This window comes from Corvus cornix, chromosome 1 (genome assembly GCF_000738735.6).
Source record: "Corvus cornix cornix isolate S_Up_H32 chromosome 1, ASM73873v5, whole genome shotgun sequence".
NCBI lineage: Eukaryota > Metazoa > Chordata > Aves > Passeriformes > Corvidae > Corvus > Corvus cornix.
Genome location: NC_046332.1, coordinates 23,138,041 through 23,150,256, shown reverse-complemented (window position 1 = coordinate 23,150,256; position 12,216 = coordinate 23,138,041). Strand labels below are relative to the sequence as shown.

The 12,216-nt window shown below is 43.8% G+C and overlaps 1 long non-coding RNA gene across 1 annotated transcript in view; it reads right to left on the bottom strand.

Annotated features, from left to right (window-relative positions):
* Positions 1-10,405, bottom strand: part of LOC104687060 — a 114,490-nt gene extending 104,085 nt beyond the window's left edge. Inside the window, exons 1-2 of the long non-coding RNA XR_002044684.3 lie at positions 10,061-10,405; positions 7,227-7,353 (exon numbers count right to left, since the gene is read on the bottom strand). This is a non-coding gene — a long non-coding RNA (uncharacterized LOC104687060). The remainder of the gene's footprint in view (positions 1-7,226; positions 7,354-10,060) is intronic.
* Between the last annotated feature and the right edge of the window lie 1,811 nt (positions 10,406-12,216).

Genomic DNA, 12,216 nt, shown 5'->3' with positions numbered 1-12,216 from the left:
GGTTTCAGTTGGGTCTCCTTCTCATTTCTCTTATCTTTTCAACAGCTTTGTTTTCTAAAAACTGTGGTTTTGTTTGTATATGGGTTTATGATTTCTTGTTTTCAGTTACAGCAAGCAGGCTGCGACAAACAGGTAAGTCCTGTTATAAGCTTGGGAAAATAGTTGATCTTTGGCTCAGTCTTACCTCCTCAATCCATCAATACTATTAGGGCTGTCTCTATGTCACATCCTTGGCTGAACCTTCAACACAGCAAGTCCAGGCTGTCCAAACCTCCCAGGCAATGCTGGAATTTCCTTTGTCACTTCACATCTTCTGGATACCAGCTTTATTTTTCCCTCCCTCAAAAGGGAAAAATTGTAGGCGAGATTCCTAAGTTCGGAGATGTATGAGTTCAGGATAAAACTTAGTCTCTTTATCTATTTGGCAATAACATTGTAAGCTTAGCTGATAGGCAGCAAAAAAACCCCAACCAACCAACTAAAAAGCCCCATAAATACAACAAAAAATGATAGATGCAAGTACAGCTGTTAAGAGAATGGCTATGAACTTTGCTCATACCTGTTTCCAGTTAAGGTGCCTGATCCACTCCTGGCCTGATTTGAAATACCCAGACTTTTAGAAAACAGGAAGAGAATTCTCATCAGCATGAACTTTTTCAAAAGATGACTTCAAATTCATCCTGCTTCTGGTTATCTTAGAAATAACATGAGAACAGACCTTATCAGAGCATATCACTGCTCCCTGAATCTGGTATCTGCAGACACCTGGACATTTGGAAGTGTAGTGATAATGAAAAAGAAAAAAAAAAAATGTAATTGAAACTTTCAGAGCCTCAAAAGCTGTTCAGCTTGAGATTTGGAGAAAGTTCAAATTTGATTTGCATTGTAGCTGATTAACCCTGTTCATCCTAAAAATATCCCTTAGTATATTTTCTCAGTTATAAGACGTCTTAAAAATGACAGAAAGAAAATGCTAGGAAACAAGGGCTTGATTTATTAAAATGTTTGCAGTTCAAGTGGCCTCACACCCACTTTTGTGGTTTTAATATAAATTTTTAATTTTTTTTTTTTTTACTGGCACAAAAGCCTTCAGCAATTAACTTTAGATTTCTATAGGCAAGTATTTACACCAGGAGCTGCTACCTGCTTGTTTCCCTTAAGTAGGAAGCAATATTATATGTTAGATGACCAATCACAATAACAGATTGAGTGAAGATAGAAAGAGCTATGCAGGAAAAAAAAAAGGAGAGGGGAGAGTAGTAAAGCAGCAGCATTCCACTTTTCTAAACACAGAATATGAGTTGAACAATGACAAGCTTGCAATCAATTCCAGTCGGCCCATTTCAAAGGCAAAACAGGTTCAAGAAGATTTGCAGCAACACCCACAGTTTTCACCTGGAGGACACCTGTTTCAGGCCAGCCACAGATAGAGTTTATCACACAAACCCTTTTTAGTAGCTATGGTGAAATCATTAATTGATCATTTATCACCTCCCTTGAAATGAATAAATTCCCTCATCTGCTCTCATCCTTGCTTTTCAGAAGAGGACAGGATTTTGTCGCTGAACGGACCAGGAAGATAACCCCAGACCTTCACATATATGCAGCCTTCTAGTTATATTCAGTTCAAGGCATGCTGCTCCTGCTGAGTGAAAGTCTGAACTCCCACTAATTAGTTATTCCCATTTAGTGTGTGAACAGAAGATGCTGCTTTGCAGGGCTGTTGATCCAGCATGAAACTCACTTTGGAAAACTGTTTTTAAAGAAGAGAATATCTGCATGAGGGAGGGGAGAAAGGTAGAGGAAATAAATCTCCTGGTGCTTTTGTTCATTATTTAAAGCAACTGTTATTTTCTCTTTCATTTTGCTTTCAAATTTGATATCTAAGAGACAAGATTTCTTCTACTAGGCGTCACTGGGGAAAACAGACCGTGCAATCAGTTTCAGAGAATGCTTAATTCCAGCATTTCAGGCAGGAGAAAGGTCCAGAGGAGATGAAAGAAGCAGCAACCAGGAATCTGAAGAGACTTTGAAATGCAGCTCTGATTTTTGCTGGTTAAACCTCACACGAGCCACTTCTTTGGGTGCCTATGTATGGCATAATAAGAGCACCCTGGCCTGAATCAGCAATAGTGTGGCCAGCAGGACCAGGACAGTGATTGTCCCTCTCTACTGGGCACTGGCGAGGCCGTACCTTGAGTTCTGTGTCCAGTTCTGGGCCACTCAATGCTAAAAGGACATGGAGGTGCTGGAGCATGTCCAGAGAAGGGAAACAGAGCTGGTGAAGGGTCTGGAGCACAAGTTTTATGAGGAGTTGAGGGAGCTGGGGTTGTTTAGCCTGAAGAAAAGGAGGCTCAGGGGGACCTTATTGCTCTCTGCAAGTCCCTGAAAGGAGGCTGTAGCCAGGTGGGGGCTGGCCTCTTGTCCCAGGCAACCAGTGCCACCAGATGAGAGAAAGTGCTCAAGAAGTGATTGGATGTGGCATTTAATGCCATGGTCTACTTGACAAGGTGGTGGTTGGTGAAAGACTGGACTCAATGATCTTGGAGGTCCTTTCCAACCTAAATGATTCTGGGCCTATATCTTGTCTAACACCACCAAATACAGAATGCAAGGAAGGGAAAACTGGGAAGTGGGGTCTGTTAATGGGATAAAATCTATCAGGGCTCCTCCTACCAAGCACCACTACAGAAGACCACTGTAATGAGCATCTGGCCAATGCACTCAGGTCCCCACATCTCTGAAATGGTCTTGTGGCTCATCACTAACTGTCAGGACTCACCAGGTTGCAAAACACAAACGCTAATGAAGCTGCAATGCCTGACTGTATCCATCAGCTTCTTCCAGAAGCTAACAGCCATGTTCCTCAGAGGGCTTCAGGTCATGCTGCCTATAACCATCTTTACCGAAAAAACAGTCTTGGCTCAGATCTGACCTTAAGACTCCAGAGTCAGCCCTTATGATACTTGGTGCACTGTCATAACTGAACTTTGCAATTGTTTCTGTCCCTAATGGGCCAAACAAGTACCTGGATCAACATGCTACTTGGTGCATTTCCTTTTTTAAGACCGGCAGTTAGCCTAGGGTAACTCATACACTATAGACAAGGCCATCAGATAAATACAGAGTGCATAATAACCTGGCATGCCTTTATGAGACAGGGAAAAAACAGTATATCATGGGATTTCAGGCAGAGAGCACAGCATCAGCAAGCTGGAGGGGAGAACATTATTAACAAAGCACTTTCTCTGAGCTTCTTGATAACTTTGGATGAGGTAAGCTGAGTCTGGAGGATATGTTAACTTTGTGCATACACAGAATGGGCAAGCCTTGTGACTGTTAATGGCTTTGTTAAATCATTTCTCTCAGCGAGTCTGTCTGTAATAAAGGATTGCTGCAGCTACCCTCATTTTTTAAGCTGCTTTGAGTTTTGCACATGGAAAGTATTAAGTGCTGGCATTACATCTGTAAAATTAAGGCCCTAAAAAGGTCAAAGTCATCAGCTTAATTTTTGCAAAGAGGATTGAGCAACACTGGGAACTCAGGGTATCTGATTAGTTATACCTTACAGTTCTTTCTGTTGTCTGCTCTACTGTACTTTGACTATGTTTTCTCTCCCAAAGGTTTGTGGAGGCTTTAAGTTAATTTTGTGGTAGCATAAGGTACCAGACTGCCAAAATGCAAGATTAAAAGGATCCTACGTGTTTAGATCTGCAAGCAATATCAGCACCAGCTACTCAATCCATTATCCCATCTCCCTTTCCCTCCCTCCCTTCCTACCCCAAAATAACCTCAGCAATTAAACTGAGAAAGGACTCACAGAAGGAAGAAAAACTGAAATCTCTGTATCCCGTTCTGTCCCAGCCCTCTCTGGCTGACTGCCCAACGGAAAGGCTATTTATACCAATTTTTTTTTTCAGGAGGTAGAAGAAGGGCTCTGCTATATCTCATCTGCCCACCTGATAGGCAGCTGATCAGCCACCAAATCAAAACAATTTTCAGATGTGGAGCAGGGTCAGAAGCCAGAGCTGAGAAGCCTTAAACATCCTGCCTATTTGCATACATGCAGTCACCTGATCTTGAGCTGTGGAGGGTAACAAGTAACATCCACCAAATCGAACATGAAAAATGAAAAATGGAAATTGAACAGTCTCTGTTTGGATCATCAGCTCTCTTTCTCCAAGCCACAGAATGGCTTGGACTGGAAAGGATCTCAAAGACCTCTTACTTCCAACGTCCCTACCATGGGCAGGGACATCTTCCACTAAATCAGGTTGTTCAAACTTTGTTTGAAGGAAGCAAAGATGTTGTGGTCAACAAAGAAAGGAGACAACATCCACTCCAGCGCATTGCCACTGAGCCATATCCACCCCAGCCTCAGAGGAGAAAGCAAACAGCCAGCCAAGCCCTTTCGGTGTGCTATAATTACAATACCGATAACTTTTTCAGAGCTTGTTAATCCTAAACTCTTCAAGATTTCTGTGGACTCTATCACCTTGGAAATCCCAGCTTCATTTGATCAGTACAGAGACTCCTTCTGTTATTTATCACACTGAAAAACATTGCTCTGCAGGACCATCAATCCAGCCTAAAATTCAATGTGATGAAAGAAAGGAAAATCTGCATCGTGAAAAACAAAGGCAAAACCAAAAACCTCCCAAAGACAGTAGACATCAGGGGAAGTAAAGGTGTCATTGTTCTATCTCAAGGCAAGGGAAAAGGGTTAATTATAGTGGACAGAGGAAGGGAGAAATAAACATGCTGGGGAACTGGTTCTACCAAAAGTATTCAAAGGTAAGTTTGAGAGCAAAATGAGAAAGTCAAGTAAGATGAAGAATGCCTCTACATAACCCTTCAGAGGTGTTTCGGGCTGTCTCCAAATGCAGGTGGAAACCACTCAGATCTGATTTACATGGGTTTAGATTTCCCTTCCCCTGCCAGTAGGAGGACTAGAAATGGACAGAGCCCTCTATTTCAGTACAATTTATCACAAAGCATGTTTTCAACAACTGGGGGGGCCATATAACCACTCCATCTACCTTCATACTCCTTTAGCAACATAGAACTTCTCTCCTGGGGTCCTCTGACTCTCTTTCTTCAAATCCAGTTTCAGAGTACATTTCTTCTTGAAGCTTCCCAAGAAGTTAATGTAAAAGTCTTTCCTCTTAAGCAATTGTGACAAAAATATCCTGACCTGGAAAAACCCCACCCACACATAAACATCTAAGAGCCATTCTAATGTATATCACCACATTTGTCAGGGAGAAGGAAGGGTAATAATTTGCTCCCTTCACCTACCATACTGTGGCTCCACAGGCCTCTGCAGAAAGAGTTTTCTATTCATGGCTGATGGAGTTTATATCTCTCTCAAAGAGAAGGACACAGGAACAGAAGGCCCTCTAGATCCTGCCACCTGATGGAAGACAACTGTCCTTTGGCAAGGATAGTTACAGCAACACTTCATGAGGTGGTTTAGAGTGAGGAGTTCAGGCCTCGATATCTCAAATGCAGATGTTTAAAGTCATGGTAGATGAAGGTCAACCTCTGTCTCCTATGAGGTATGTTGCCAGCTTGCAAAAAAACCCCAAGCCCCCACCACCACCACCACCAAAACAACAACAAAAAAAAAACCCAAAACACAACAACCAAAAAAAAAAAAAACCCAAAACAACCCCATGGTCTCAGGGACAAAGTTCATTTGAGGAACCCAATTGCATTGACACCCAGACTACAACTTTCTTGATCCAACAGCAGCACTGTAGCAACAAACTATCCTGAGTTACACTAAATGCTTAATTTTCCTCCTCAGGAAACTCTGGTTTCTGATGATGACAAAAAAAAAAAAAAAGAAAAAAAAAAGAAAACCCTATTTTGCAATCAGCTCTTGGAGGAAAACTGATCTGAGAGAAGTTAGTAGGCTCAAGGATTACTTTGTACATCTTTACCCAGCATGTAAAGTGTTGTACATACTACCACCTGCTACAGAGCAAACAGCAAACAACTAAAGGAAATTAAAGTAAGAAGACGGATCTTGTGGAAAGCTGGAGAATCTCAGCAATTTCTAATACATTCAGAAAGCTTCATTCAGGAGAAAAAGGAACCAGTGACCTGAAACACATCTATACTTGTCTCTTCTCTTGCTGTGACTTCAGCTTGATAATACCACAGAATTCTATTTTACCGATCTTCCCTTGGAGGGATCTCAAAAGATCAAACCTGCTTCCCCACCAAAAAATAGCTCTGTGTGGGGACAGATGTCTTTGCCCTGTTGATAAGAGAGCCATCAGCTGGATCAGATTGGAGGTAACTTATTTTAATACTTTTGAAGAAGAGGAAAGAATTTTTATATCTCACATATGTAAACTGCTAATTAAAAGAAAGCTGCTAATTAAAGCCAATTAGGACCTGACTGACCCATAATCATATTAAAATACTTACATCAGAACTAAATTGTCCCTGCAAAAAGGGGATTTTGCATTTCGGCATACAATTCATGGGGAGAACAGAGGAGAGTTGAGGGAAGTTCCCCACTGTGCAGATGTTTTCCTGAAATGATCCAGACAGGTACATCTGGATGACATAAAATCTGACAAGGGAATTCACCTGTATAGGGACTTCACCCATCTGCATATTCCACTGGATGGGGGATTTCACATGGTGAGCATCCCTCTCACCTACCACATCACAAAATGACTGTCAAATGACTACGAGCAACTAACAGAGATTTGTCTCCTAAACACCCATCTGTTGTTCATAGAATTAGCTACTTTTCAGTTCTTGAGCTAGCCTCCACAGCTTCGTACCACCCATCCTCCTAGACAAAAGTCCCTTCACAGCAGCTCTGGACATGCACTGGTCCCTGTCTTTCAGAAGCAGTAGGGCCACAAAAAGCCATGCCCTGTGTTAGTGCCATCTGTACTCTTCGACAGAAGACACCAGGCTATAGCTTCTGATTCAGTACTGGCAAGAATGGCACACATGCTTTTAACTATATGTCAAAATATGCTTAAATTGAGGCTCTGAAGAGAAAGGGCAGGGTGCCCCTTCTTTTACAAGCCAGATAAACACCAGTTTACAGGAGAAGCAGGGCATGAAATGGGCTCTCTTAAGCCCTAAGTTGACGTACTAAAGTCAGGGCTGCTTTTTTCCTCTACTGCTTACTTCAGTTTCTCCTTGTGTTGTTGCTATTCTAGTTACAGAGAAGGAAAAACAGTACAAAACAGTACCTGAAAATTTGCATCTGCATTAAGATCAACCCAGCCTCCTTCTAGGGATCCATGTGCCCATGTTCTTCATTTATCTTCATTTCACACTGTCGTTCCTGCCAGCTACATTGTCTCTGCCAAAAAGCTGCTGGAAAGAGGAAGTGTCATGAGAACCACTGCATTTATAGATCCAAACCTACACCAGCTGGGTCAGTGAAGCCACTTCAAAAACTTTTTTTGCAGCTAGGAGCACGTGTTCATACACATACATCTCTATTTTCACGTGTGTCTGGTTTTTTACTTTTCTTCATCAAGCAAAACTCACCATGCTCTGCAAATTCACAACAGTTTGTGCTGCCAAGCTCTAGATCTTTGCAGCAATATGATGTTTGCAGCACACTGAAAACAAGCTTGCGGTGTAAATGCTGACATCGTGGCACCGGTGCATTTTGGAGCAGTGAGCTCTGTGCAGGGAGATCATACAAAGCAGCCCTCAGTAAGCCTGTGAAATTGCACTGACGGGTAACACATACAAATGTACAAATGCGGTGGATAAGGTAAAGGGGATCCTGGTGAGCTGTAGGAAGAGCCAAGCTTTGACAGAGCATTGTCATGGGGATGGCTGTAAGCAGCCACTTAAACACAGGGTTTCAGCTGCTCCTTTCTAGAAGACCCAGCTTAAAAAATAAACCATCCCAAACTGCGTGTGTTTGCCTCCGTTCTCTACACAGGATGAACCGTACAGTCTGACTTTCAATCTACCACCCTGTTCCTCTCCACATGATCCCACTAACTGCTGCTCCAGGGTGGCAGAAAGGGCAGCTCAAAGGATGAGAAATGCTTAAAACCGTGACACCTTTGGCTGTCCATACACAAGGACAGCCAAACAGCCCTGGGAAGACGCAACTCTGTTTTCTCTTTTGCCTATGCCTACACGTGCCTCACTGCGATGACAAGGGGTACAACAGGAACCTGAGCAGAGACCAAATGGAGCCAGCGAGGCAGAAGCAAAGGATGCAAGCAACAGACCATGGCTACTCCAGGGTCAGCCTGCTCCCCAAACCACTCCACATCACCTAAGCAGTGAACAAACCTTGAGCTAGTTCTGGTCTGCTGACGTGGAACATTTCAGGGGCATTCTTCTGGAGATTGCTCTTGAGTTTATCCTGACTTTCTACAGCATTATGCAGGCTTGCTTTGCAAAACCCTCCTGGATTCTATCATAAAATAGAAATCCAGGGACAGAAAAAACTCCAATTCTTTCAAAAGGAGCCAGAGCCTGATTTATGGCTTTGTGTCTCACCAGTGCTAGCTCAGTGGGGAAATTCAAGATTTCTGCAAGGAGAAGGTTGTTTTGAAACCTCCTGAACTTTTCTGAGCCAGAAGGTGGTCTGAAAGTAAGGCTTATTTTACTTTCTCTTTTTTCTCTCTCTTTTATTTGGTGCTCTCTGCAACAATGCCCCAGTGAGACATTTGCTAGGCAGCAGTAGAGATTTCAGTCTCTCAGCATCAGTGCAGGATACAAACAGCAGTATGTACCTGCTTGGGGGGCCAGGTCAGGGCAGGCTGGGTGGACCTGTCACAGCAAAAGCAATTTGTCAGGCATGCAACGGCTTAAGGGTGCAGCAGCCTCACCTTTGCGACAACCTGTCCCCCCCTAAGTGTGCCCTGAGAGATGAGCTGTGCTCATTGCACGGCTGCACCCAGACCTGGCCTGTACAGACAGGACGGACACTCCAAGGCAGGTAAAGCAGGAGTAGAGCTCTGGCAGAGCACAAGACCTTCTTGGAGGCTGGTTTGCCCAGCCATGCCAACCACTGCACTCTGCTGCTACATGAAAGGCTAGATCGAGTGTCCAGAGCACCCGAAAACATCCATATCCTTCTTCCTACGCATGAAACACTATGGGTTATTTCCACAGCTGCTTCTTTTTTCCTATTAGTCCTCTGCCTGCCACATCTGCCTTCTTTGTTCCACTTCTCCAAGATCTCATGCTGTACACTTGAAGGAGAAAGGCTGCTGCACTCAGTGTTGCCTTCCCTTCCAACAGAGCTCCCTCCCTCGTATGCTGCTAACCATGAGGAACCCTCCCACACAAGAAGTTTCCTCAGGATACCCAGGTATTGCAGTAGGAGGTACCCTGCACAGAGTACATACTGAGGCAGCAATGGCTGTCCTTGTGAGCATGTTGTCCTTGCACTCACCCTTCCCAGCCCCCACCTTGGCCTCTGGGCAACATCCACACAGGTGGTCCAGTCATTCCCACCATTCTTCCAGAAACTTTGACTTACAGGAAGAATGTGACTGTGATTGTCCCCTAATTCCCACAACCCTCCCTCTCTCTGTCCCTGCCAGGCATAGGTGGTGTGGTGGTGTCACATGACTACTTTATATCCTCATGAGACAAACCTTAGTATCCCTTAATATTTGCTCCCAGCATGTAAGTGGTGCCTCATGTTGTTTTCTCCTGTGACCTCAACATTCAATTCCTGTCCCCCTTGGTTGCTTTACTTACAGGAATAATACCATCTGTGGCAAAGATAATATCCTCTAGCAGCTCCTCAGTACATGTGGTCATTCTGATTCCTTCCACGGAACCCCCCAGAATGCAGAGCAAGGTGCGGTGAGTAACACACATGTTCAGCTAACACAAAAGCCTTTAACAACAGCTCTTTTGAAACCTCAGACTAATCCTATTAACTCCTAGCTGCAGGTGCAAAGGGGTTGATAACTCCAGTCCTGTGCCTTCCACAGGTGCAGAGATGCTCGTGGGGCACTCATGCCCTCACAGGCAAGCACACAAATGTTCTCCAGCACACAGACCTGTTCACACACTCACCCCATGCAGCACTCACCCGCAGTTCTGCACAGTGTTTTGCTGGGAGAGATAAGCTACACATTCGTTGTTGTGGTGCAAAGAGAAAGCAGAGTTCTGGGTCTCCATCAGAGGCAGGCACAGGCTTTTCAGAGGAAGGCTTCAATGCGTGACTCTGATTTTATCTCCCGTGTCCGTTTGTCCTTAGCACCAATTGCCGGTTTGGTGGCATAGCGATAGCATGATGTGATCTCTCTTGTCTCTCTCCTTTCCTCTGGGGTTAGGCACAGCTTTTTCTCATTACCTTTTTGCTGAAAAGTGTTTATCGTGGCAGATAATCTGAGAGAAGGCTTCTTCTTGAAATCATTTGTCTTTTAGCCATAGGAGTAGGAAGTGTCTCACAGTTTCAGTCTCTCCTGTCATTTAAAAGAGTCATTCTTCTTTCTTATACAACTGCACTTCAGTACTGGCTGCCCAGCTCTAAATTGTGGTCTGTATTTTTCCATGGGTAGCCAAAAAAACCCAATCAGACTTGGCATAAAAATTTTGTGTTTAAGAGAATCAACAGAGCAGGGTCAAATTCCTTAATTCAGGCTCTCTAACTGCCTGCTGCACTAAATCTGCCTTCTCGTGGAAGGTTTGATGTCGGCAGCTGCAGGTGCCCCCAGTGCCAGCAGTGGGTGTCTGCTCCATCAGCAGCGTGGTTAAGGGAGCAGGCAGAGCTTTACAGAAGACAACACTGCTTTCACTCAGATTTTGGTTTTGAACCTCCAATGCTTCAAGTTCACAAAGCTGACTGGTTCAAATCAAGTGCCATGAAGTACTGCAGCTTTTTCTGTGTGTTGGTGAGAAGTGGAGAAAGAAAACAAGTCTGTTCTATAGGTAATTTTATGCGTGTCACCTTGTGATGAAGAGAAAAACAGTGAGGTTAAGATTTTTTTTTTTTAATCTGTTGTGAAACCAGATAAAGATGTGTAAGCTGGTGATGGAAAATTGAAACTTTTGCTCTTCCCCCTGGAATGGAAATTCCAATTCAGAATGTTGACATTTTTGATCAAAACAAAGCTTTTTGATGATCTCAAAACCAAAGTATTTCGTTTTACAGAAGTAGCATGAAATACTCTATTTGAAATTGTTACCAAAACCAAATGTCTCCCTAACATAGCTACTTACAGGAATTGCTTCCTGGCCTGATTATGTCTCCAATAACACAGTGAGACACAGGATTCCCAAAGGGCCTGCTTAAAGGTAACCAGACAAAACTCATTGCATTGCCATTGCTTTTTGGGTTTACAGGTCTTCTTTGGACCTAGTGCAGAGTGGAAACGGGGGTGTTGGAAAGGCAATCTGTGAAAGCAATGCGCCCTGTGGAAACACAGTTGGAAATCTGTTCAGAACAAATCTGCATTTTACCCTGGGGGAAAAAAAGGCATTTGTGAGGAACATTTTCACACAGGTCTAGTATGCATGGCACTGTGAGGAGAAGAGGAACAGGATGGGTATCTCACTCAGATACACGGTTATACCATCTTGCTGTTGCTGTAAGGACACATGTACTTTGTCACCTTTTAAAACCAGCCCCGCTCTGTGCCCATGTGTGGCAGAGGGGACCCACACGACACCTCTCGTGCAGGGATCCACAGGCAGCCCCCTGCTTCTACATGCTCACGTCAGTCAGAGCTCACACTGCGATAGCACAAACCCACACACAGGAGCCTCGAGTATTCTGATGTAGAAGTCAAGAGCAGGAGTAACACACCCTGTTAGCCTAATATTCACACACATAGTCTTACACCCATGCTAAGGTGCATGCAGGACTTGCAACACATTTTCCTGTATTTTCTCAGATTTCCCTAGGACCAGACATGCTTACTCATTGGTTTAATCCCAAACACACACAGCATTCAGTCCTGCCACTCACAAATCATCCCGTCTCCCCTGGAAGAGTGGATGTGGCAGCCCTGTCTCCATTGAGACAGGGGCTGCAGTTTGTGCCAACAAGAAGAGAAATCCCGCCAAAACCTTGAGAACAGCCCTGGGCTCATTCATATTTTCTTCTGTTCCTGAGGGAAAAGAATAATAATAATAAAAAAACCCAAAGCAGCTGTGAATTTATTGACTCTCCCTTAAGAATCTCGGGTGCAGTAAATTCCACCTTCATGGCGCTGGCTAATTATGCATTTATTTAACTCTGTT